At 39.8% G+C, this 27,593-nt stretch overlaps 1 pseudogene; it reads left to right on the top strand.

The window, feature by feature from the left end:
- The window catches only part of LOC142376973 (dynein axonemal heavy chain 8-like), a 55,104-nt pseudogene that overhangs the window by 11,518 nt on the left and 15,993 nt on the right, over positions 1–27,593 (top strand).

Here is a 27,593-nt window from a genome sequence, read left to right as displayed (position 1 = left end):
GTAGGGAGCAAGGCGAAAACGTCTTTCCTGTCAAGAAATGATTCAAGGGCTGTTCTTTGCTCGATTTTTAACGAGAATCTCCCGTCGAACACTTTTCTTACAGCATCTACAGCAGTGTCAAAAGCTTGACGCTGCTCCATGTTGATATTGAATGAAGCGCTTCCGTGTACAATCCATGGGTTGAGTGGCAGTTCAATCACGTCACTACCTTGAACACGCCTCTACCCTGGGCCGTTGGCGCTGCTCAAAGTCGATTGCTTCCCGACAAAGTGGGTGGAGTTCCCATTTTTTCGGGAACTCGAATCCACCTGAATGAGCAGTTTGCCTGAGTAAGTGTAGCAGAGCCGAAGGTGTTGCGTCACTGCGAGGGCGGAGCCTGGGTAACTCGGATTGGGCAGGAGATGCAACTGACCGACGTAGTACATCTGGTTATTGTGTTAGCCTATGTAAGAATGGTCCTCTGATTTCTTGGAAGACCAAAAAGCAGCCAACTGTAGCACTGTCAACATGTGAGGCTGAGTACATGGCGTTAGCTGTCACTACACAAGAATGTTTGTACCTGTCTCAAATGCTTAAACATCTTGACTCTCATTATGATGTACCTGTAATTTATGAAGATGACCGGGGGCAATTGCATTGGCAAAGAATCCCTTTAGCCGACAGAGATGCAAACACATTGACATCAAATATCATTTTGTAAGATCTACTGTAAAAAATGGTGATGTGTTTTTGGAGTATTGCCCAACAGATCAAATGGTTGCTGACCAAATGACAAAACCAGCTACAAAAGGGAAGCTTCTTGCCTTTTCTAGGTTTCTATTTAGGTGATTGCCGAACCAAAATGTGATTTTGCTCTTTGCAATGTTTTTGTTTTTCTTGTTGTAAATGTGAGAACAAGTGGGGGTGTTGATTGATGCTTGTTGAGGGCCTTAACTATCTGAGTGTGCTCTCAATTGACAACCTTGATTGAGGCCAGGTCATGTGACTTTACTTTCTAACTCTCTCTGTTCATTTTCACCCAAACCTGTGTTGGTGCCTGTTCATTTTGGTCTTTGTCTCCAGATAGCAGTTCAGTTTGTAACACAGGGTCTGCATGTGTTCAAGCAAACTTTTATTTCTTTTACTCGCAATGTTTTTAATGTAGGAATCCTAAGACAAGGCCCCTCCTCGCCTTGTAAGGCCAACAAACATGACAAATGTTAGGAGTGACTAAAACTGGAGTGGTGTGAGGAGAGCTCTTGGCTCTTGTCATCCTGTTTTTATAACCTCAGCTTGGTCAAGTCATTTTTAACACCCAACCTTAATCACATCATTTTCAGTACCAAGAAGTTTGTAATGTGTAAAAAGGAGATGAAACAGTGGGGGAAAATGCAAGGAAAGACTGAAATTTCTCAATTTCTCAATGAGCACATTGTCCTTACATATGTGATGCAACAGTCCATATGTCACAATTACACCAAGGCTGTGACAATGCGTTGACAGTTATTTTCATGTGCTGTAGCACATAAAGAAAAAGCAGCAAAATTTGTCTGTTGACACAATAAATGGATTATATTTATTTGAAGATTTCACACCTTGTCATGATACCAAATTGCGAGTAGTGACATGAATATAGACAAATTAAACTAATAACATTCAATATAGTGTGAAACATCCATCCATCCATTTTCTATACCGCTGAATCCGTCGGTCGGGTCGCGGGGGGGCTGGAGCCTATCCCAGCGGTCAATGGGCGAGAGGCGGGGTACACCCTGGACAGGCCGCCAGTCCATCACAGTGCCACACAGAGACAAATGAGACAAACAACCATACACGCTCACACTCACTCCTAAGGACAATTTTAGAGACACCAATTAACCTAACATGCATGTTTTTGGACAGTGGGAGGAAGCCGGAGTACCCGGAGAGAACCCACGCTTACACGGGGAGAACATGCAAACTCCACACAGAAAGGCCCCAGCTGGGAGTTGAACCTGGAACCTTCTTGCTGTGAGGCAACGGTGCTAACCACCACACCTGTGCTACACCAGCTGACAGCCAGTCACCAGAGTGACTGGCTGTCAGCCCGTGACATGTCTTTCATGGATTAACAGTGTTACTGGAACGATTCTTTGTTCCTACTAATGCTGTGAGCAAAGTATCGAGGGAGCTATCAAACAGCAGATAATTAACTCAGGGGCCGACCGAGTTAGTAATAGAATGATGAATTATTCAGTATTTGTAGGCTCTCTCTCCTCATATTGCAGGCAACACAATAGTCACTGAGAGTCATACTCACTGAAAATTAGAAATTCATTTTTGTATACTGCACTGTATAAATACACTCAGCAGAATGACTCAACTATTTGAATAGATGTGCCCAAGCAAACAAGCAAGTTCTGTGTTAGGTTTTGTTAAGTTTGTCTTTGTTTTATGCTTATTTGTTTTTGTTTTCATGTTCTTCTTGTCTTCCAGAGTCAGTTCCTTGTATATCTCAGTCTTGCTTTTCTGCTCTCTGCTCCCCCCTCCTGGCCATAGATTCCAACAACAGTTACACACAACCTTTTGTGACACTGAATCAACTTAGTAAATCCTCAAGTGAATGAAACAACACACAAAGCTTTAATATGGGCTATCTTTCAATGTACACTGAGTGCAAGTGCACCATCATTTTTATCAAGACCGAAAGCTCATTAAAGATTGATTTTAGAATTATTTTTCACATCAAAATAACTTTCAGTTTGAGGTTGCTGGTTGTGTGGATGGGAATATGACCAAAAGACACGAGGCTGTGTGCCCTTGAACAGCCTTAAGAGTATGAAGGCTCTGGGAACGCTGCTTTGAGGGTGCTGATTCTTATGTCTATTTTGAAACAAGACTACAAAGTTGTTGTTGATTTTTCTGCAGAGCAGTTGCGCTAAACCATAGAGTCTATCCATTCAAGAATAAGGGACAGGCTATGTGGGATTTGATAATACCTCTTAAAACTTGGCCTGTCACAGGCCTGTGTAAGGAGAAGGTCAAATTGTGACGGAAGACATTTTGCCGAGTTTGGTACCTAGAAATATGTATCTCTTTGTCCTCAAAGGCTATGCACTAGTTGCCCCCCCCCCCCCGTCCAATAAATACACACACTTTACACCAGGGGTCGGCAATTAAGTTTGGACCTGGGCCAATTTTTTTCTGACAATGGTATTACGGGCCATGGCCATGTTTTTCTATTGTGGATTTACATAAATGCATTTCATTTTTTTTAATTTAAAACATTTTTTTCTTCTATACACTGTTATTAGGCTGAATGTTGCATCTCCTGGCATCTCTCATGAAACAGGCGATAAAACATGAGGTTTGAAAAATATCTTTCAAAAATCATATTTCAAAAATTCCATCTTGCGGGCCAGATATAATTGATGGCGGGCCACTAATTGCCTACCCCTGCTTTACACTGACAATGGAAGGACTTCAGCCAGAGGGTTCTTCAGGTTCACAGCCATAATGACAGATACTAGAGGTCATTCTTGTCTACAACTTTAACTTAAAACAACCCTTTATTCATTCTTTATCATCACATTTATCTATTTATTGTTTTGACTGTGACAATAAAAATTTCATCAGCTGACATTCAAATAAATGTTTTTGTCCCATTACTGTACACCACACTGCGTGTGGTAGCTCTTGACAATCAAAACAAAACTTTACTGTGAACAAAATTTGGGTAATGGCTCAGGAAAAAAAAAAATCTTGGACATATACTTGTAATTCTTAAGCAACCCATTAAAAACAGAGTGTGAGAGCTAATTATTAAAACGTTAGCTCATCCAACAGTCCTACGTCATCCACGCGCCAACGGTCGTGACATCTCAACGTTTAAAAGGAAGTTAAAAAAAACAAAACCAAAAAAACGGTTAAATAAACGTTTGGAATCAGTAGCAGTTCTCAACGGCTGGAGAAAAATATTTCCATGGTCCAATAATTCAGAAACTCAGAAACGACACAAGAAGAAAAGCTGAACATTGGAAGCTACAAATACGTCGGATGATAAAGTTTCGGTAAGAGCAGAATATCAAACTTGAAAAAGTGAATGAACAAACAACATAAACTGAGACGTAACGGTTGAGCTAACATACCTTATCAGCTAGAAAGAAAAATAATTAGCGTTTATTCATGCTCAAATTGATCAGGAACCTCACCAAAGTAAGTTTAAATAATATAGAAACACAATAAAAACATTTTTTTGTAATTACCTGCTCCTTTGAATTTGAAGGAATTACTTTTAAAAATGTTTGAAACATGGATCAGATGTTGCACATCCAGCGCTTAGGAACTGAGGAGACTGTTGATGTCACTGTATGCATTTTATTTACTGAATTACAGGAAAAAGTTGATAAATCAACAACATTAGTGGCTAATAGTGTTTTCTCAGAGGGAATAAAGGGAACCGTTGAGTATTACGGCTTAAGGGGTGATTCTCCCTTCCAGACATCGTTATGATGGACACACCCAATCCAAAAGCAAACAAGTGTGTGTCTCAGGTAAGTTTCAGTTGTTTCTTTTTAGAATTAAAGCAGCCCATTTGATTCAGCTTATTCGTTGAGATACAGCTCTAGTTACGTAGAGCAAATACACTTCTACACTATTTCCGACTCTTGTCTTCCTTCAGGCCAAACATAAGCAGGCAAGAGAAGAGAGGAAAAAGCTGCTCACCCCTGCACACAAGTACATGATTGACATCCTGGCTGACCGGCTGTCTTTGGCACCAACAGAGGTGGAGGAATTTGTTTTGGATTCTCCTTCAGTAAGTTCCTCCTCAGTGTGACTCCAAACTGGTACTAATGCTATCAAAAGCAGAAATATCTCACCAACACAAATCAGAAGTCAGGTGATCAGCTGAGGTTTTGTGGGATTGATTCATAACGCGTTATTTTTGTGGCTTTTTCTTCAGTTTGGTGTGATGCTTTCTAAACGTTTCGTTCCAAGGTTATGTTTTGTTTTTGGTTGTTTTATACTTGCATCGTAATATGATGCAATGATTAATAATGTTTTTGTGTTCTTCCTTTTTTCTTGCTGACTAGCTGCTCGCTTTTGATCATTTCTTCGCCTCGGGGGGCAGCAAAACCATTTCGTTTGTGTATCAGGAGTCCGAAGTCCCAGGAATAGGTATGAAGAAATCTGGAAAGTCTTCAATTGGAAAGACTGTCCATGCTTATTTTAATTGAAATTTTTTCCGTTTGACAGCTGTTATGCCGGGTTTTATATACTAGTATTTTTTTTGAAGTAAAATAGGAAAAACGTCCTATTTTCGAAAAACTGAAATACCGATAGATGATACAATTTTAGGGAAAGTCTTCTAATCAAATTTGATTGATTATCTTGCATGATAAAGACCCAGATATTCCACACAACATTATGAACTGGAATGTTTTTTCATCTCTTACAAAACCATTTGGATTTGATTTCAGAATGTGGGCGCGTATATCCTGGACCAAGCAAAGGGGGCAAAGCAATGAGGCTGTTTTTAGCCAATTTAGCAAAAACGTGCCTCACAGGGATCTGCTGCTCCTTCACACGGACCAGAGTGGACATTCCTGTGAACCCAGAAAACATACACGAGGTAAGGTCAAAGGTGGCGTGTCTCAGTAATTGTTAAGTATTTATTCTTGTGTTATGTGTCATATCAAAAGATGTAATCACTTTATAGAAAAGCTTTTGTTTCAGCTTATTCTTTATCACTACTCTATACAAACTTGATGATTAAAGTGTTACCCTTGCTTCTGGAAACTTTATTGAACAAGACAAAAGATAAAAATGGCACAGCTACGTCTTAGCTTAGCATCTTCCTTAAACCTCCGGGTTCCCTCCCTGAGCAGCTCACCTCATGGCAGTGTGTGTAGCAACGTATTACATCACAATAATAACATTGTTACAGCTGTCACGTCCAGTTATTGTCATACAAAGAGAATCTCTAATAAAAAAGTTAATTCACTAATAAACACTGTTTATACACAAGCCATTTAGGATGGCGAAGTGATCTTTGATAATGCACAATGTTCTTAAAGGGGAACTCCGGGGCATTTGAAGCGTGTTTCCATTGCTAGAGGTTGTCAAATAATGATAGTATGACACAGAGAGGTGCGTATCTGCGCTCCCTGTGTGGAGATTGCTCTGTCCGCACAGCATGTCATGCGAGGCTAATACGTGGTGGCTAAGGGGCAAGCGCTAACCCTTCCACGTAAAACAACAACTTGCACACTGCAGAAACGTCACACCACTTTATAACCCATCCGACAATAAAGTCACAAGCCTTACCATCAAAACCATATGCATGGTTCTCACATTACTGGCATGGGGAGGTTACAAAACAACTGTATAAACAGCATGTAACTCACCGGCTGGTTGTAGGCTCGCGCATGTGAAAGCCCAGAAGAGTCGATGGAGGATAATCCCATATACAAAACAATTATATTCTCTAGAAAAACTGCGTTCAAGTATTTAAAACATTACAACAATACATGCCCAGTAATATTGTTGTAATGTTTTAAATACTTGAACGCAGTGTCGGATGGGTTATAAAGAGGTGTGACGTTTCTGCAGTGTGCAAGTTGTTGTTTTACGTGGAAGGGTTAGCGCTTGCCCCTTAGCCACCACGTATTAGCCTCGCATGACATGCTGTGCGGACAGAGCAATCTCCACACAGGGAGCGCAGATACGCACCTCTCTGTGTCATACTAGCATTATTTGACAACCTCTAGCAATGGAAACACGCTTCAAATGCCCCGGAGTTCCCCTTTAAAGTTATTCATTTGTTGGTCTTTTTAACCTAAGGATTAAAACCAAACATATTTTACTTTACTAAGGTTATGTTAGGAGTTTAATGCATTATTAGCAGTTAGCTAATGTTATGTGCTCCACAACGTTATTTGATGACTATGTTAAACTAACGCGAGCAGTAAAACCTCCACAGACAAACACCCCACCGTACAAAAAATGGCTGTTTACTGAGGAGCCTTTGATCTACGGAAACACCGTTTACAGAGTAACGACTCACCGACATGGTGTGCTGTGTTGGCTTCAAACTTGTTTCTCGTCTTGAGCGTGGGAGGGGGCTTCTTATGTAAAAAGATGGCGGACTTTGATGTGGATGGTCTACTTGTTTTTACAAATGCATGCATCTCCTTGTGATTCTTCTTTTTTGTTGCCCTCCTCTTCTCTACCTTTTTCCTGGATAAGATCTGTGAAGCGCTGAGAATATATTAAGTCTAGTTGAGTGTATACATGCAGGATGGATTCGACTCCCAACTGCATTATCTGCGTATATTAGTCTGGCTTTGAGAAGTTTGATTTCATTCCCTTGGACTGACACGTTTACATTCATTTTTAGTCTGCTCTGGTTTTTCCTGTTGCCCAGATGTGAGGTGTGAGCTGCTGTGCGTTTTGGCCGTTGGTTTATAATCTGAACGTTTCTTTTTTCAACCTCTGTGGGGTCAATTCATATGAATTTACAGAGCTGATTGCTTGTTACTTTTTCAAATGAAGTGGTTTATGTTCTTTACGTGATTTACAGAAATCACGCTCTCTATATTTGTATACTCTGCTATCTCAACCAGATGCATTATCAGGTACCAAAGTTTGGCACAGCTGATGTAATGTCAGTCAGTAGTTCGAAGCAAGAGCACATTTTCATGAGAACCCTAACATCTCAAACCAAATCATGTTTCTCCCTCACAGTTGAAATGTTTTCTGCTTCGGATTTCATTAAGTGATGGGTTGTCTTTTCTTGATGCCTTGCAGGAAATCTTTTTCTCAATGATTGATGCCAGGGATGGCCTCCTGAAAGGAATAAGGGATTCCTACGATGCACTGCTTCCAGCCCTTACTACAGGACAGAACTGGGGAGCTGTAGACAAGTCTAGACATGGAGCAAAACTTAAAAAGAACTTCTTCTATTCCTTTAAACATTTTTTGAACTCTTTAGATGGTAAGAATGTTTCACATTTATTGCCAACTGAATGTGAATAAGTTATTGGAGGGTGGCTCTTTAGAAAGATTGTAACTTTAAGCTCCATCTCTCGGGCAAATCTTACTCAACTGATTTAAAACCATCTTATGTTGAAGTACACAATAACAAGCAATACTGTAACCAAAAGATGGTTTGTAACCAGTACTGATGATTTTGTACTTTGTCTTATTTATACTTCAGATATCCAGAGGAGCAATGAGAGCGTCGTTCATCTGAAAACAGTCACAGATATTGACTTGTCTAAACTGGCCTGTCTGGGTGATATGAAAGCTGCGGCTGCCAACTTTGACATGGTGCAACGGCTGGAAGAAATTCTGATGCAATGGTGCAAACAAATCGAGCAGGTTGGTAGATTTCAGAGATTATATTTGATCCAACAACCTTAATTTGTGCTGTTAAATGCTAAAAATGAATTTGCGATGACTGTGATGGGCACAAAGCTCATTGGTTAGAGATGGTGACATCAGGCCAAGATGGATCAGATAGTTATGGAAGATTGGGAAATATGATAGGATTGCTCAGACAGCAAAGCTTAATGGTGATGTTGGTGATGTATCCATTGTCATCAGGTCCTGATGGAGAGTGATTTGTTGAGGAAAGAGGATGATTCTGCCGGACCACTGAGTGAGTTAGAACACTGGAAACGAATGTCTTTACAGTACAACTCTATCATCGATCACATCAAAAGCCCAGAGTGTAAGGCGGTGGTGATGGTGCTCCATCTCAACCATTCCAAAATAATGAAGGTACTGACACAAGTGTTCAATGTACACAGAGTAATACCAAAGCTATTGAACATTTTCACTTTGTATCAGTTTTAGTGTATGTAGTTAAGGTTTGCTGCATGTAAAGTGAAATTAAAAACAGTCTGTGATACATAAATCATGACAAATGCCTGAAAATTGCAATGTAGAAGATATCGACGTTGGATAGCTTGCAATGATCATGGATTCAGTGTTCACTGCATGTAGGTGATCTTCACAGATGTATGAAAAAAATAGTTTTTGGAAATGATTATTTGTTAACACAGTACAGTATGTAGCCGTTCTGCATTAAGATGATGCTGAGTAGGCACTGTTTCATTTCACTGGAAAGTGTTGGTGTCACATCTGAGCCTAGTCCTGAATTATTTCATGTATTCTGATAAAATCCTATGCTAAGATCATTTGTGAATGACTAGATTTATTAAATCAATCAATGGATTCCTATTAACGCAGTCTTGTACCCGTGCAGGTGTGGCGGGATCTCGACACGAGGATAACATATCGTGTCAATGAGGCAAAAGACAATTTCAAATTCTTGTCAACACTTGAGAAAGTCTTACATCCTCTGTACAACAGTGACCCCGTATGTACATTTAACAGTTTGATTCTAATGAATAGTTTGTGTTTGGTAACACTGAATTAATATGTCCTTATTACATTGTTTTGTACTATCCAGGCAGCCATTATTTAGACAACTTATATACATTTTTTTTAACAAAGAATTAGTAAAAAGTTTGCAAGTTTGGCAAACTTAAGTGTAGAAATAGATGATAATTCATCTTCATTGATCCTCCTAAATCATGAAATGTGATTTCAGGTTTCCATGACAGAAAATGTGCCGAAGGTCATCAGTGCCATTCACATGATTTACCGTGTTTCACTATATTACAATACAAGCGAAAAGATGTCTGCGCTGCTTGTCAAAGTAAGTGAAGTGTGTTCAGTTTCTGAAATATTTAAGTTGTCACCGGAAAACGTAACTTTCATGAGAAGACGCAGTGCAAGGATCCAGCTCCCTTTGTAAAACTGTAGCCACACAACTGACCACTTTTCCAGATCACAAATCAGATGGTCACAGCATGCAGATCCTACATTACTGACGATGGCAGTTGTCTTATATGGGATCAAGATGCTGAAAAACTCATCAGAAAAATGCAGGTGACTGAAGCTGATATTACTAAACATTTGGGTTATTATTACCAAGGCTTAAGATTACACATTTTGACATCAGTAGACTGTAGCTGTCATCATGTTTCTTTTATCTTTGGCAGGTCTGTACATGCTTATATCAGGAGTATCAGACCTGTTTCCAGAAAAAAAAGGTACAAGTAATGGAAGAAACTGGGAAAACATTCCTTGAGGTTTCAGAGATGCAGATTTTTTGCAAGTTTGAGAGCTTCTGCAAGCAACTTGAAAAGGTGTTGTCTTTGTTCATTCTCTTAAATCTCCATCCCACTTCTATCATAAGGCCTTGCAATGTGACGACGAATATTGTCTTTTGTAGATCAAGAAAATAATCACAGTGTTCAAGACATTTGAATCTCTTGAAAAGTCAAACATTGAAGGCATTGAGAAATCAGCCAGACAATTCCACACTGTGTCCATGAATCTGAAAAGGAAGAAGTATGACATGTTGTCCCCGAGGACGACTGAATTTGAAACTGATTTTGTGAAGTTCATGGCTCAAATGAGCCACATTGAGGTAAGTGTAATCTACAGCTTGTACCCAAATGTTGGTTCAAGCTCATTTTTTCAGGAAGCCTCAACCAGATGAAGATCTTTAGTGAAAGTTGGGAACAGGTTCATACGTGCAACATCACAGCAACACTCATTTACTCCAAACAGCCGTTGCATTCACACATGGCCACACTTAAAAGAATTACACGTTTAGGAACAGAAAGAAGGACTAGTAAGATTGTAGAATCTCTGAGGAATGAGGATCTACTGCTTGTATCGACACAGCTTGAAGCTGAAAAAAGAAAATAATATTGACGTTGTATTCTCAGAGTATCCCCACAATCTTGTCCTTTTCCACAGAGTCAGCTCCAGGCATTTATGTGTTCGTACTTCTCAAACATCATCTCATCTCAGCAAGCTCTTTGCCTGCTACAGCGGTCAGTACAATTTGCAGAATTTGGAAGTATGACATGAAGACTCTATTCTAACTGTGGCATTAAAAGGAAAAAATATAAGCAATCTATGAAATTTGTTTTGATAGTTTTCAGAAGCTGAACCTTCCCTGTCTTGCAACTCACATTTCCAACATTTTGGGTGTTATTCTTCAGCACTTTGCTTCAGAGGTGGAGTTTGTGAAAAAGGTATTCAGTTTGCTTGGGCTTAGATACCAAACAATAAACCTTATTAAACGTATTAAGCTGAAAGAAATCTTCAGATGAGTGAAACATTTTGAATTGAAAATGGAAGAAAACTGTTAATGATTTTAGTATGTTTTGTAAACTTCATTTGCAGGTCTTTGACAATCAGAAGGATGACATTCCATTATCCAGAAATATGCCACCAGTGGCTGGCAGGATTGGTTGGGTCAGACACCTCTATAAAAAGATAGAGGAGCCGATATTGTACATGAAAGTGAGACACAGTTTCTATCAGCAAAACAACTTTACAGTTATACTTCACAGTGACATTTTAACGACGATCAAATCTCCCTTCCTTTGCAGGAAAACTCGGACATCCTATGTAGTCCCGTGGGACAAGATGTGGTCAGAATGTACAATGGGACTGCAGCTATGTTGGTCGAGTTTGAGCTTCTTCAACACGAAACGTGGATGGAGAAAGTTTCCAAACTAGATCACGGTTGGTTCTCTTGTTCTGATGTCATAATTTGACACTAATGGCAGAAAACAGCCCCTGTCGATTCCATTATTGCACACTGTTAAAACGAGCTTTCTCTGTTCCGTATAACAGTCTTGAACATTACCCTGCTGGTTCGCCACCCAAATACTGGAAAATTAGTCGTCAACTTTGACCCTAAAATAACCGAAGTCATTCGGGAGGCTAAGTGTTTGTTGAAAATGGGGCATAAGGTTCCAACGCAGGCTTCGCTTCTTATCAAGATGGAAAGCAAAATAAATGCCCATCACCTCAGACTAAAGGTAAACCGGGATTTACATTTTTTTTACGGGATTGTTTAACTTAAGAGAATTTGACCTGTATGCCTTTTTATAGACCATTCTGGAAGATTTTGAATCCACTTGTGAGAGCATACCCGCAGACTTCAACAGTTTGATGGCTTCAAAAATAAAAAACGTAAGCTTTTCATACCGTGTGTACGGCAGGTGGTCCGTCTTCTTTAGTGGGAAATTGTTACTTGATGAATGTGAACCCTGCTGTAGGCAGTGGGAAGGGGTTTTGCCGATTTGAGAAATGTCTCGAGCAGACGTGTCCTGAAGAGCTTTTGATTGTAATTCTACATCCTTAAAATGTCCAGGTGGAATCTGCACTTCGACACGGTTCGGTGCTGCTGACCTGGTCTTCCCTCCTCCTGGACAAGTTCTTTCAAAATGTTGAAACTGCTCTGTCTGAGCTCCAAAATCTTGTAAAAAAGGTTTGTTGATGAATAAAAATTCTACTGATACTGAAAAGTATCAACATCAGGTTAAATGTCACATTGTTCAGATATGTTTGGGTTGGTGTGACAGCTCTCTTGGACAAAAGCCACGCTTCTAGATGCCACTTTCTTTTTCAGGTGCAGGATATTTGTAAGATACAAATTGATGATGTCCTCAAAGACATGTCTGAGACTGTTCTGATAGAGCTCCCAGAAGGCCGTGCATCTTTGCTGCAGCAGCTGGTTGACCACAATAAGGCATGACCATCTTATTTTTATTCTCCATATCCATTAAGGGAAGTTAAAGTGTTTTTCATCCATTACGTGAGTTTGAAACAATCATTACTTTGTCAAAGAGCAAAGGCTCGATGTCGTGGTTTGAGTAAACTTTTGAGTTTTCCAATGAACTCTGAATTCTGTTTCATTGAAACGCTCGTAGTGCAACTATTCCTCTTTTGTTTTTCAGAACCGTTGTAAGGAGTGGGCAAAGACACTGGATTACAAATGCAGTTATGTTAAAGGAGCTGTTATGGAGTTGGGTAATGTGTTAAGTGCTATTTATGAACCAAAAGGCACCAAGATTGTGGAGGAACCTGTTCAAGGTGTGTAGCACAAATGTAAATGACTTTTCTTTTCGTATAATTAGCATCTCAGCTTTTTTTATACATATATATATAAATTTCAGGGAGGAGTGTGACCTTCTCAAGAGAGAGCAAGAGGCTTTTAGAGGGTCCATTGAAAGATAAACAGATCAAGTTCGAAAAGGTATGATTGGATACCAACTGCAAAACATGTCTTTTCTATAAACTGTTGTGTGCCAACACAGGCATTAATGCCTCAAATAAAAAATCCTCATTTCAGGAGTTTAAGAAGCTTTATGAACTCTTCAGTACAAAGGTATTCGATGCACTTGTCAAAAGCACCAAGTTATCCCTGGAGATCCTTAAAAGGAGAATTTGTGGCACCAAGTGAGTATTTCTGGGTTTAAATAAGAAGAACAGTATCACAAAGAAAGGAAATAACCTCTGAAAGAGTAAAATCAATAAATGTGTATTTTAGCACTTACCAGAGGGCAAAGATTAAGCCGAAGGTGGTCCCACTGATTCAGTCTGAAGCCCAACTGGACAAACCCAATATGGTGAGTTATTGTTTTCTTTCTACTCATGGTTGGATGATTTTCATTCGCTACAATGGTTTATGGTCAGGGGAAATACATTATCTTTAATTCTTTGCCTGTCTTGTCAAGCACTACAATGTTGCTACTATGTCTGATATTTGTCCTCAGGTAATGATTCCCAATGTAGATGAGATCCAACAGGCCATAAATCAACTTATTGACTGTGTGTTGGAGGTTAGCAAGGGTGTTGCTTGGCAGAAGGAGTACAGTCAAGATGACACACAGAACAAAGGTTACTAACTGTCAGCATGCACATACATGACAGCAGACACCTGATAAAACAAGTCCGCAAATGGGGATCTCCCATAAATTGTCATTTGATCAGTTATAATTAGGATTATTTCATTTAAACTTTCATGTATTATATTAGTTTTAATATCATACATTTTTTAAGTTGTTAGATACGAGCATGCAGAAGTCTGTGAAGATGTTTCAAGTGCACTGACTTGTGTGTGTAAACAGGAGCGAGGGGCCTTGGCTGCAATTAGTTATTGTGACGACATTATCACGAGATCATGAGTTTATTCTACTTTTATCTGAGGATAACAAAACTACTTTCCATGGGATAACAAGGTCAATTGCTATAGTTTCCACCAGAAAATGACCGTATAAAGATGCAGCTTATCAGCAGTCAACAAGCAACCTAAATCCCCCAAAAAGCTGTTATCCTGCGTAAAATGTAACTTTTAACAATACAATGGCTGCACAAATACTGCTTTAAAAATGAAATCCCACAACAGACATTGTCAAAATAGCTTACTGTTTTCATCTGACAATCAGGTGTCTGATAAGTAAAACAATCATTTGAACAGGATTGGTTTTATTCATGAAATTGTTAAGATCAACGTTTGGTTAAAACTGTGTTTAAATTAATTTATTTTCCCTTTTTTTTTGTCCTATTTTCATCACAAAAGGCAACAATTTCTTCCAGAGTGTTTTTGAACACAGGGACATTAAAAAAGTTGTGGTCGATCTGAAAACTGCAATCAGCTCCCAGAAGGAACAAGCAAGTGACGTTTTGAAGCATTTCGATCCTTTCAGGGTGATTTGGAATGTGGACAGGAACCTCAAAGTCCAGGTTTGTTTTCCCTAGAAGACATGTTGGCTGTTTTTTCCCCTATAATGATAACGGTTTAATTGTCTTCATTTTTTTTTTTTACAGGAATTTATGGGTAGCAATCCATCCCTGATTCAGATTAAATCTGAAATCCAGTACTACGACTCAGTTGAGCAAGACATTGATGCTATCAAGCCTGAGATTGTTTTTGGGTCTACTGAACTTTCAACAGGTAAGCTGTTGTTTTTTTTTTTCTTTTTTACTTCTATGCTGCCTTGCGAAAGTATTCGGTCCCTTGAACTTTTCAACCTTTTGCCACATTTCAGGCTTCACACAAAGATAGAAAATGTATTTTTTTTGTGAAGAAAACAACAAGTGGGACACAATCGTGAAGTGGAATGAAACTAATTTCAATGTGTCAAACGTTTTTAGCAAATAAAAAACTGCACCGCCTTTAGCTGCAATTACAGCTGCAAGTTGCTTGGGGTATGTCTCTATCAGTTTTGCACATTGAGAGACTGAAATTCTTGCCCATTCTTCCTTGCAAAACAGCTCGAACTCAGTGAGGTTGGATGGAGAGCGTTTGTGAACAGCAGTCTTCAGCTCTTTCCACAGATTCTCGATTGGATTCAGGTCTGGACTTTGACTTGGCCATTCCAACACCTAGATACGTTTATTTGTGAACCATTCCATTGTAGATTTGGCTTTATGTTTTGGATCATTGTCTTGTTGGAAGATAAATCTCCGTCCCAGTCTCAGGTCTCTTGCAAACTCCAACAGGTTTTCTTCCAGAATGGTCCTGTATTTGGCCCCATCCATCTTCCCATCAATTTTGACCATCCTCCCTGTCCCTGCTGACAAAAAGCCGGCCCAAACCATGATGCTGCCACCACCATGTTTGACAGTGGGGATGGTGTGTTCAGGGTGATGAGCTGTGTTGCTTTTACGCCAAACATATCGTTTTGCATTGTGGCCAAACAGTTGGATTTTGGTTTCATCTGACCAGAGCACCTTCTTCCACATGTTTGGTGTGTCTCCCAGGTGGCTTGTGGCAAACTTTAAACAACACTTTTTATGGATATCTTTGTGAAATGGCTTTCTTCTTACCACTCTTCCATAAAGGCCAGATTTGTGCAGTGTACGTGTGATTGTTGTCCTATGGACAGACTCTCCCACCTCAGCTGTAGATCTCTGCAGTTCATCCAGAGTGATCATGGGCCTCTTGGCTGCATCTCTGATCAGTCTTCTCCTTGTTCCAGATGAAAGTTTAGAGGGACGGCCGGGTCTTGGTAGATTTGCAGTGGTCTGATACTCCTTTCATTTCAGTATGATTGCTTGCACAGTGCTCCTTGGGAAGCTTGGGAAATCTTTTTGTTAGGGATGGCTCGTTTGACACGGACGCTTCGGCGCTTGTTTCATCATCGTGAAGCAAAGTGGTTCGGCACAATGTTCCGGGGCGTGTATGAAATGGCGCTAATCACGTGATTGATGACGTCCGAAGCGCCGAATGCATTGTTTGGTGGAACCACGGTTCAGAGGTCTCTCATCGTTTGAACACTTGGGCGCGCTATTCTCTATAAAAGGAGAATGAATCCCAAACTGGTTTCCCAACCAGTTCTGTTGCCCTGTCAGAATTGAATTCAATTCATTGCTCTTTTCCATGGCTTCTGGCAAGAAACGTTTTGTGGCTTGGGATCACTTCACCTTGGTTTCTCCTAATAAGGTGATACTATTGTATAGGGGTAGGCGGTATGCACGGTATCATACCTTATGCGGTATTTTTCACCAACGGTAGAGATTTTTTTGCCATACCTTATACCGCAATAGCTCATGAGTCCTGTAGATGGCAGTAATGCAAAGTTTTGAACATCCGCTTGGATATGCCGTGCGACAGTAATCGCAAGACAAGGTAACACGAGTAATTTGTTTTACCACCTGCGGGGTAACCATGCTCCGGAATATGAAACGAGTCAAAGCCGGTGTTCTGTCGATTTCTCCTACTTGTCGAGATTTGCTACTTTGTGGTTTTGCGCATGCGCCGAGCCGATTTTCTAAGTTTCGTTTTCACGCCCATAATGTTTTGCTACCCTGCGTCTCAGCTGGTGTGTAACGGTAACATCCTCAAAATCCTGATTATTTTCTCTTTTGGAAGACATGGAAAGTAATAAAACACTCATCGTATTAACAAGCAGTTTAACATGCACAAATGGGGTGTCTGAAACATGACGCATATTTGAGCATGTTGAATAAGTGGAAGGCGCCTATGAAAGTTCCGTTATCCAAGAGGCAGCGGCTTTTCTCTCACAGAGTTTATTCGAGGAAATGTACCTTTTCTTGTTTTTTAAATATAAATATAACGTATATATTTTTTATATTTCCTGTGTTTTCTGTTTTGCACAATACATTTAATTTAATATTGCTGCAAACATCCTGATTGAAAGTGTTTATTTGGTGCTATGGTAACCACTGAGAAACTGTTCTGTTGTAATTTATATACAAAAGTACCATACCGCGATATATACCGTATACCGTCAGTGGCTCAAATTTTACCGGGGTATACATTTTAGGCCATACCGCCCACCCCTACTATTGTACAATATACTATTGTGTGATGTAAGATGTTTGCTAGTTTTTGTTTTTCAAGTGTAAATATAAGCTTTATTATTATTATGGGTATGCATGCTAATATAGTTCTCTTCTTAAAATAAGGGGGCAGCACATTTAAGAATCTAAGTTATGTAGGACAATACATTCATTTTGGACTTGTTTATTTAGCACATATCACAAACAAAGCGCTTGCGGCCATTATTACACAGCTGTGTCCCGTGTACCAAACGCCTCTCTGTCTGTGTTCTGACAGAAAGGTGTGTTAATTACGCAAAGTGTTTCTGAATTATTTAAAACAACTAAAGTGTACTATTATTCTTAGCTATGGATGATGTCTTTAACTAGACATCATGTAGATGGTGGGTTGACGCAGTCACTTAACTGATAGCTCAGTGATTAGCTTAGTGGCTTTTGCATCCAAAGGTTATGAGTTTGAATCCAGCATTTTACAAGTTTGCCCTGCGTTTATTTTCTTGATATGCAGAATTTTATTTTTGTAGTGTCAAGGAAGCAAAAGCTTGATTCTGTGTGGGTGGATATGATTGTTATGGATGTGCAACCATTTTCTATTGTGGAAGATAAAGGTTTCAAGGTACGGTGGCTAGTAGTTCTAGTAGAACTACTAGCCACTTTCAATGTAACACAAGCACTTGTCATATAAAATCACAATTTTCTTTCTTTTACGCTTTTTATTTTGTACATATTAAAGTATAACAAGGACAATGAGGCTGGTTGAAGCAGATGATACTTGCGGTGCACCACCAGATTCCACTGTTCTGTGTGGTTTCAAAGCCCCGAAACTTTGGTTCATTTCCTGGCACAATCAGATGAACTCTGTGGAAGCTTCATGAGGCTTCACCGGCCATCCCTACTTTTTGTATCCAAATCCGGCTTTAAACTTCTCCACAACAGTATCTCGGACCTGCCTGGTGTGTTCCTTGGTGTTCATGATGCTCTCTGCGCTTTGAACAGAACCCTGAGACTATCACAGAGCAGCTGCATTTCTACGGAGACTTGATTACACACAGGTGGATTCTGTTTATCATCATCAGTCATTTGGGACAACATTGGATCATTCAGAGATCCTCACTGAACTTCTGGAGAGAGGCCCCGTTTACACAATAGGAAGACGCAGATATTTTCCTGCAGTTTGGCCTCTCATTTACACCAAAACCCCGTTTTTATCACAGAAAACGATTATTTCTAAAACCTCCGGCCAAAGTGGAGATGTCTGATAACGCCGGTTATGTGTTGCCGTGTCAACTGGGAGAAACGGCGTTCTAGGTTCTTAAACGTCACATTATGCGCCAGAAAATGCTTAACGTCATGCGAGCGCCTTATGTTTACAGTTTGTTTGGCTACTGATCAGGATTATCATGGATGATGTTAAAGTTCTACTAATTTTTACGTTTGTGCAAACGATTCTGGCCTTATTGCATTTGCCACCCCAAACCTGCTCGCACAGTTCAAAATAGAGGAGCATCACTTTTCCGTGGCTCTCCTGCGTCCAGTATCCACTGACTGTCTATATTTCCCTCTTATTGCCTTCAGTTTTGTTGTGATATTTGCTCGCGTTACCTCCTCCTTCACATGAGGAAAGTCCTCGATTCTGAGGATTTTGATTGGCTTGCATGGCTTTATTCGCGCTTTTATGCGGGTTGATGTAAATGACAAGTTTTTTGAAAACGATGTTGTGTGCACGATGTTATTATTGAAAACGGAGGGGGGGAAATATTCGTTTCTCTAAATACCCGGCTATGTGTAACTGTGGCCTGAGTTTGCTGCACTGAAAGTAAAGGGGCCGAATAATATTGCACGCCCCACTTTTCAGTTATTTATTTGTTAAAAAAGTTTGACACATCCAATAAATTTCATTCCACTTCACGATTGTGTCCCACTTGTTGTTGATTCTTCACAAAAAAATAAAATGTTATATCTTTATGTTTGAAGCCTGAAATGTGGCAAAAGGTTGAAATGTTCAAGGGGGCCGAATACTTTCACAAGGCACTGTATCTACGGCCTGGTAAGGATCAGAGGATTTATCCATTATGATCTGTTAAACCTTAAAACTGAAGGAGGGTGTACAATCTTTTTCAGGGTAAATGCTGATTGGAAAACCCATGATATTGGTTGTACCGTCACATGTTAGCCTTTGCTAGTTTTTTTTTTTAATTTGGTCTTTTAAAGGAGTGATTCCAGCTTTACATGGGAAATTCTTTCTCTTTCCTTTTTTTAGGTTTATTAAAGAAGGCATTGATGGCTGAGACCAAAGCCTGGAAGAAACTGATCTGCAGATACTTGAAGGAGGATTACAAGAAGAAAATGATTAACATCAGTTTACACATCAACAAATACCTTGTACAAGTATCGCATTCTGTTTCTAATCTGGAAGATGTGCGTCATGCCATGGGCACCCTGTCAAAGCTTCGAGATGCTGAAATTCAGACTGATATGACATTAATTTCTATTGAGGTATGACTAGGACGGTCATTCGTTTTTTTAGACATATACAGTACCTTAAGCAGAGCTCCCTCTTTGACCTTTACAGTTGCAAACATTGCAGACTGATAAGAAACATGAAATAATGTTGTTTACAGGAAGCCTTTGAAATATTGACCAAAAATGAAGCAGAAGTGACCAAAAGAGAAGCAGAAGGAGTGTACAATCTGAGGCATCTCTTCACACAACTTCAGTCTAAAGCTGTTAGTACTATCAAGACATTCAGGCTTTTTTCTTTAAATGATTTTTTTCATGATGTGTTCCTCTGTAACAAAGCTTCGATAATGAATTTTGAACTCGGATTTTCTCAGAGATCAGTGCAAGATGAGCTGGTTTGCATGCAGCCCAAGTTCAAACGAAACCTTGTGGAATGTGTTGCTGTTTTCGAGAAGGATGTTTACTCTTTTAAGGAAGAATACGACTCTGTAAGTAATCTGTGAATGACCTTGTTTCTATGGGTGTTTGGAAAAATGTAGACGTTCTTATCAGCTCATATGATCCTGCATTTCAGGAAGGCCCAATGGTTGAAGGAATTCCTCCACAAGTAGCCAGCAGGCAGCTGCAAGCCTTTCAGGTACCATTACTGCTCACTCTCACCGTTCTATATTCCAGTTAATGTTTTACGCTTAAAACATGTGAGGAAGAAGAAGAAAAGCCTTTAGCTTTATTTTGAGTGGAAGATAATCTATTTTGATAGAGACTTATAAAGACAAATTGAAAAGAAATTCAAATCAAAAGACTACAAACTACATGAAACAGCAGTACAAAAATGTGAAATTACATTTAATTTGAATTTTGGTTTTGGTTTTATAAACATGGCAGTTTTCTTCTCGTTTGCTGAATCTAATTTTATTGCCAAAAAATGTTCTTTTTACTCAGGCTAGATTTGATGAACTGTGGAGAAATTTCACCACATATACTTCTGGGGAGCAACTTCTCGGCTTACCTGTTACGGAGAATAACTTTCTACACCAGAAGAAGTTTGTTACTATCCTGACAAAGCTTTCTATCAGAGCCATCAATGAAAATTCCATTAATATTAACTAACAAAGATTGTAATATCTTTTAAGGATTTTTCCTTTTTTTTTTTTAGAAAAGAGCTTGAGCTGCTTCGGAAACTCTACGGCCTGTATGATACAGTGATGAGTAAGATCAGTGGGTACTATAAAATCCTGTGGACAGACGTGGACATTGAAAAGATCAATGCAGAACTTGTGGAATTTCAGAATAGGTGGAGTATTTCTGAGCCATTACAACCTGCTTTGTGCCAGCATTGTATTTTTGATTTCTTTTGTATTCCTGTGATAGATATATTGTTTATCATCTCTATTTGTAGGTGCCGGAAGCTGCCCAAAGCACTAAAGGACTGGCAAGCCTTCCTTGACCTAAAGAGGACCATTGATGATTTCAATGAGTCGTGCCCGCTGCTGGAATTGATGGCAAACAAATCCATGATGCGGAGACACTGGGACCGGATTGGAGACTTAACTGGACACCAATTTGAGGTGGAGTCCAAAACCTTTATGCTGAAGAACATCATGGAAGCCCCTTTGCTGAAGTACAAGGATGATATTGAGGTTCGCTGGAAGTTTGAATACATTTAATTCCACAGTTCTAGCAACAATATTTCTTCTTTTTGTATGTGTCTAACCTCCTTAGCCTGGCTTTCTTCATTCATAGGACATCTCCATATCTGCTGTAAAAGAGAAGGATATTGAGGCCAAATTGTCACAGGTAAAAGACTTGTGGTCTGGTCAGACCCTTAGTTTGATGACATTCAAGGATAGAGGAGAACTAATGCTGAAGGGGGCAGAGACAGCAGAGATTCTTACCATCCTGGAGGATAGCTTGATGGTACTGGGCTCACTGCTAAGCAACAGGTAATACAAGTTAACAACAGCTTCAGATTTACATTCCACTGATTAAATCAGTTCCTAAGGAGCCTTGAACTCCGGAACAATATAATGAAAGTCTGTTAAACTAAAGTGAATGTACGCACTTAGTTAAAGAGGAAGAAGTAGAAATAAACTTATCTTGTTCTTAACAGATTTGACATTTACCAACAGCATTTTACAACACCTTTAAAGTTTTAAGTAGCTTGTGTCCTTATCTGCTTTGTACAGGTACAGTGCATACTACAAAACAGAGATCCAGGATTGGCTCTCCAATCTTTCAACATCATCGGAAGTCATTGAACAGTGGGTTATTGTGCAAAACTTGTGGATCTACTTGGAAGCTGTGTTTGTTGGGGGTGACATCGCCAAAGACCTCCCACAGGTGCAGTTCATGCTTTCTATCCTGGGGAAAACTACACCTTAGAATGCTTCCTTAAGTAAAATTCAAACTGCCCTTTTTTTTTCTATTACAGGAGGCAAAACGCTTTCAAGATATCGACAAGTCCTGGATTAAGGTCATGCAGCGTGCTCAGAAGGTGCCAAAAGTGGTGGACTGCTGTGTGGGTGACCCAATGTTAGGGCATCACCTACCCGAGCTTCAGAAACAGCTAGAGCTCTGTCAGAAATCTCTTGCAGGGTAATTCTTTACGAACAACATTAGTCCAAATACTTTAGATTGACTCAAAAAATAAGATGTGCAGAATTAAATAGATTGTTGTTATACCAGTGCAGTGGGTGTTGATGTTACGTATTTCTAATTTAACAGTTACCTTGAGAAGAAGAGGCTCCTTTTTCCAAGATTCTTCTTTGTATCCGATCCATCTCTTTTGGAAATCCTTGGACAAGCCAGCGACTCTCATACAATTCAGGTTAGAATGAGTTTGAACATTGTTGTCACTATGAATATATGGATATACATATACCTATATATAGATATATATCATTTTTAAATTCATTTATTTATGTATTCAGTTATTGTTTTAATTAATATAAATTACAGCCATACATCTGAATGTTTGCATGATGTCTTAAAATGAAAATTCAAATAATCACTATGACCTCTTTAAGTTTTACTTGGATAACTTTCAAGTTGACATTTTATCACTTGACAAAAGTCAATTTTGATACAATTGTGTTTCAGTCTCATCTCCTTGGAGTGTTTGACAATGTCAACGAAGCAGAGTTTCATCCAACGGAATATAACAAGATTTTGGCCGTTCTCTCACAGGAAGGGGAGAAATTACCGGTATGTCGTGTGCTTTTAAAGAGTTTAACTGATTCATTTTGGTTTTCTCAACATGTAAAAATATTCCATTGTACAGCCCCAATTCCTAAAAGGTTTGACCACTGTTTAATGTATAATTAAAAACGGAATGCAGTGATTTACAAATCTCATGGATGGTCCCACTCCTTCTTTGTCCGGAGGACGCAGCGTCTGTGATTTCTAAAAAGAATTTTAAATTTTGATTTGTCTAATGACAAAACAATTCTACACTTTTCCTCAGTTCACTCTAAATGAACCATGGTCCAGAGAAGATGGCAGCGTTTCTGGATGGCATTCACATAGGTTTCTTCTTTGCATGATAGAGCTTCTTACTTGCATTTGTGCATGGCAAGGCAAGCTGTTCTCACAGACAGTGGTTTCTGGAAGTGTTCCTGAGCACATGTAGTGATTTCCATGACAAAATTATTGTAAAAAGTTTGTAATACAGAGCTGCCTGAGGGCCCAACGACGACAGAGATTCTACATAGATAGATTCTATCAATCTTTGAATGATATTTTGTACTGTAGACCAGTACAAGCTCTGCAGTTGCCTGATAACGAGCTGATCATTTCAATCAGGTGTGTTGGAGCAGGAAACCTCTAAAACATGCGGGGCAGTGGTCCCCGAGGACCAGGTTTGAAAAACACTGCAGTAGACAATGAAATATTGTGCTACTTTGAGGAACAGTGTTCTGAAATTGCTCCAACATTTGTTGACATAGTTTTTTTGCAGGTTGCTGACCCCCTGCTCCCTGCTACTTTAAGGGGCTTTTCCAATACCCAGTCATATCCAGCTGCTACACGTTCCTCCAGCTGTTTCCTTTTAGTAGCACTTGCTTTTCCAGCCTATTGCAGATCCCTTCCCAACTTATTTGAGACATTTTGCTACCATCAAGTTCAAAATATTTCATTAAACAGTAAAATGTCTCACTTTCAACATTTTATGTTTTCTTTGACCTAATTTCAACAGAGTGTCCCGACTATATTGAAATTGGGGCTGTAAATCCCTTTTACAGTTTGTGTAAATGGAAAGAAAAAAAAAAAAGATTTCTAATCTTTGGTAGTTTAATCTGTAACATTGCTTGGGTGTATCAATTCTTCGGTTTTTAGAAGTCTTTGATAATTGCAGTTTGATAAACGTGTATTTCTGCTTTCAGCTGGACAAATGTGTCATGGCGCAGGGAGCTGTGGAGCTCTGGCTTGGAGAGCTGTTGCTGCAACAGCAAGCCTCCTTACACTCCATCATCAGAGCTTCAGATCTAGAGATAAACGATGAAGACTTTGACCTTCTCACTTTCCTTGACAAATATCAAGCACAGGTGAGTAGACAACATTGTGGCCGCTTGGAAATACATTTAGCAGGTTGATTTCTAATGCAAGCCAGTATCTATCAGGTCGCCATGGCTTGCACCTCCAGCAGGTTGTACTGTGTGATATTTGCTTTTGTTATAGATTTTCTCCACAGCTTCAGTCTTGTACTAAATCTATGACACAACTTTCCTCCTTTGTGGAAAAAAGTTTTTTAAATAACAAGTGTGAATATCTTTGGAGTTTTGTACGGAAGCCCAGAGCGGACGTGGTACGTATAAACTTTTGTTTGATGGTTTTCGATCATTTCCAGAAAACAATAATCGTTTTCTCCAGATAACGAGATAATTATCTCGTTATCTGGAGAAAACCATCAAAAAAAAAGTTTATACGTACCACGTCCGCTCTGGGCTTCCGTAGTTTTGAGAGATACGATGGTATCATAATTGATTTCTATATTCATAGAGTTCCCAAGATTCATTTTATTCTGCCTTGTGTGTTTTAAGGTGGGCTTGTTAGGAATCCAGATGCTTTGGACAAGAGATTCTGAAGAGGCCCTAAGAATCGCTGCCGATAAGAAGGAGATCATGCCTCTTACGAAAAAGAGGTTTCACAACCTACTCAGCATGCTCATTAAACAAACCACCTATGACCTGAGCAAATTTGACAGAGTCAAATATGAAACACTTGTCACAATTCATGTGCACCAGAGTGACATTTTTAATGACCTGGTAAGGTTTTTTTCTTCAGTAAATGTCTGTTCTTTTCTTTCTGTAAAACACTTGAGTTAAGCTCCGCTTTGTTTGCAGGTAAAGAAGCGTGTGAAATGTATCAGCGACTTTGAATGGCTGAAGCAGAGCAGATTTTACTTCAAGGAGGATCTGGACAAAGTCATTGTATCCATAACTAATGTCGACTTCATCTATCAGAACGAGTTCTTAGGCTGTACTGATCGGCTGGTCATCACCCCTCTGACTGACAGGCAAGAAAAGAGAAAATTGATTTTTATAAGCAACTTGCTGTAATAAGTCAACTTTGCTTGTAGGTTTTAATTCCTATGTTGCATTCAAGAACAGTTTTTTTTTCTACAAAGGTGTTATATCACACTGGCCCAGGCTCTGGGCATGAGTATGGGAGGAGCTCCTGCTGGGCCAGCCGGCACCGGTAAGACTGAAACCACCAAAGACATGGGTCGTTGCCTTGGCAAGTACGTTGTGGTCTTCAACTGCTCGGACCAAATGGACTTCAGAGGACTCGGCAGGATATATAAAGGTACATTAGGCAATGAAACAAGTCATCGAGCAGTGGTGTACAGTTTCATTTATGTGATGTCCTATTGTGTTTTTATTTTCCAGGCCTTGCACAGTCAGGGTCCTGGGGCTGCTTCGATGAGTTCAACAGAATCGACCTGCCAGTGCTTTCCGTTGCTGCTCAGCAGATCTCAATTGTTCTGACATCACGAAAGAAACACAGAAGCACTTTCATTTTTACGGACGGAGACTGCGTGAACTTGAATCCAGAGTTCGGCCTGTTTATCACCATGGTAAGACATGGAAACACACAGTCCTATTAAAAGAAACTCCTTGAAACTAGATGGAAAACATTAGATATACAGTATATACAAAGATATGTCATGCCTCTGTATCTAGAATCCAGGATATGCAGGCCGTCAGGAACTTCCTGAAAATCTAAAAGTGCAGTTCAGGACAGTGTCCATGATGGTGCCAGACAGGCAGGTGGGTCAAGGCTTCTTTCTGTGGAGAGAAACGTTTTTCTTTTTGCTGTGGTCCTAACACATCCCTCTACACTTTTGTCTCCGACAGATTATAATGAGAGTCAAACTAGCCAGTTGTGGATTCAATGAGAATGTTAACTTAGCACAGAAATTCTTTGTTCTTTACAAACTTTGTGAGGAGCAACTCACAAAACAGGTGAGAATCTTGTTAGCATTTCATAATTCCTATTTTGTTTGGTTATTGAACTACTGACATATAACCTCTGCTATTTGACAGGTCCACTATGACTTTGGACTAAGGAACATCCTGTCTGTGTTGAGAACACTTGGGGCGTGTAAAAGAGCTCGACCTGATGACACTGAGTCCAGCACTGTCATGAGAGTGCTTCGTGACATGAATCTGTCCAAACTGGTATCACACAAACTTAGTTCTTACCAACAGCTGTGATATATTGAATTGTATTGAATTGTGGGTGTGAAAGTATACTCTGTACACTGGATACAGTGCTGTGAATAAAAAAATCCATCTGTGTGTTTCAGGTGGATGAGGATGAGCCCCTCTTCCTTAGTCTTATCAATGACCTGTTCCCTGGTATCCAGCAGGACAACAGCACATATACTGAACTTCAAGCTGCTGTTGCTAATCAAGTTGAGCTTGCCGGTCTCGTTAACCACCCACCGTGGAACCTCAAGCTTGTTCAGGTGCCTTAAAATTGTTGTTTAGCATAATTATTATAAAGTTAGCTTTTGGAAAGTACTTTTCTTACTGGTATATCACTGTTGCTGTCTGGGTCAGCTTTATGAGTCTTCTCGAGTGCGCCATGGGCTGATGACTTTAGGCCCAAGTGGGGCCGGGAAGACCTCGGTTATCAACGTTCTTATGAGATCACTGAGTGAATGTGGAACCCCACACAGAGAGATGCGCATGAACCCCAAAGCAATCACTGCTCCGCAGATGTTTGGTCGTCTGGATGCAGCAACTAATGATTGGACTGATGGAATCTTTTCCACACTGTGGCGGAGGTCACTCAAAGCTAAGAAGGGTAATTCCAACATTTTGTCAACATCTAAGCTAAGAAAGTGTTTGTGATTAACACAGATGAGATCCTAAGAAAAAATATAAAACTGTCCAAATGAAAACGGTATTGTATTAAATAATATCTAAGCAATACATAGTATTGTACTTTAGACATTTTTATCATATTACATTCAGTATAACACAATATAAAGGTTGTTGCAATTTTAATGTGATGCTAAATACTGCATCTGCACGATATTACTGCCCGGCTTCAACAAGACAATGAAAATGTCAGCTCAGAAGCTGAGCACTTTTCTTAAGCTATAGATGCCAGTTCATGCATATTTAGAGCTAAAATATGAGACGTCACATGAGACAGCCAGTATGGTTTACTGCACAGTGCGTTGTAACCAAAACACAACAAAACAAAATGGTGACCCGCCGAGCTGCCTTGGTCGTAAGCACCTCGTCCCTGACATGTAAACCCACCTTTCAGATTGACACCACCGCATACGGAACTACACTTAGCCTTGTCTGGTCCGAGGGTAGCAGCTGGGGCAAATCCCAGGCTCCTGTTCCTACGGGACCCCAAAACAGGCCCCTTTTAAGTTCTGGGAATGACAGTGGAGATGCTGTTGTCCTTGGCACACACTGGCTCGCCCACTTTTGATCCAGTAGTGGGACAGCGGCTCATTAGTGACTGAC

Source organism: Odontesthes bonariensis, chromosome 3 (genome assembly GCF_027942865.1).
Source record: "Odontesthes bonariensis isolate fOdoBon6 chromosome 3, fOdoBon6.hap1, whole genome shotgun sequence".
NCBI classification, from domain to species: Eukaryota; Metazoa; Chordata; class Actinopteri; order Atheriniformes; family Atherinopsidae; genus Odontesthes; species Odontesthes bonariensis.
The sequence above is the reverse complement of the archived record's forward strand: the minus strand, read 5'-3'. Positions and strand labels throughout refer to the sequence as shown.